Genomic DNA, 721 nt, shown 5'->3' with positions numbered 1-721 from the left:
TTTTTGAGCAATTATAGGTGATTAGGCCCGCGACGTACATGTGGCAGGGAGGAAGGATTAAAGGGCGGCGCAACCCCAACGGGACACGGTAAGGCCGGGCCGAGTGTCGAGTTCCCACAGTACGGTCTAGAAAGATCACACACTTCCTGTGGGATGTGGCTGAGATCGATGTCGGATCAGGTCTCGTCCTTTATCCGGGTCCATGGGTCAAATTCCGTCGTGTTTGTCCTGATGGTGTGTGCCTCTGCTGGTTTTGATTGCGATAAGGCCAATTTATGATGCTAGGTAAGGAAAATCATAACCAACGGGGATACAAGCGCAAGTACAATAACGTGAATAAAAATCAGTTAAGCAGTCACAGTGAAAAGGAAAACACCAAATGGTTTTAGTATTTCTCTTTTCACTGTGGCTGTCATTCCATGGCTGATATTATTTTCTAATTGGTGTCGGTGATTGAGAATGATTACCATAATCAGTGACAACAGGTACCACTATTAATCTAAGTGAAGAGAACGACAATCAACATGGCTGACAGCTATTATAAGGACGATAGCTAACGAATTTCTAATTGTCCTAAAATCTAATGTATATCTGAAATACGAGAAAATGACCAGGACTCCCGAAATGTTATCTATATAATTATCAATGTGTTATTTTTCTTTAATTGTTCATTCCTCTAATTACTAATGATTTCCCATACTTGCTGTATGAATATCAGTGG

This window comes from Penaeus monodon, chromosome 30 (assembly GCF_015228065.2).
Source record: "Penaeus monodon isolate SGIC_2016 chromosome 30, NSTDA_Pmon_1, whole genome shotgun sequence".
Classification (NCBI taxonomy): Eukaryota; Metazoa; Arthropoda; class Malacostraca; order Decapoda; family Penaeidae; genus Penaeus; species Penaeus monodon.
This window is presented reverse-complemented; position numbering follows the sequence as displayed.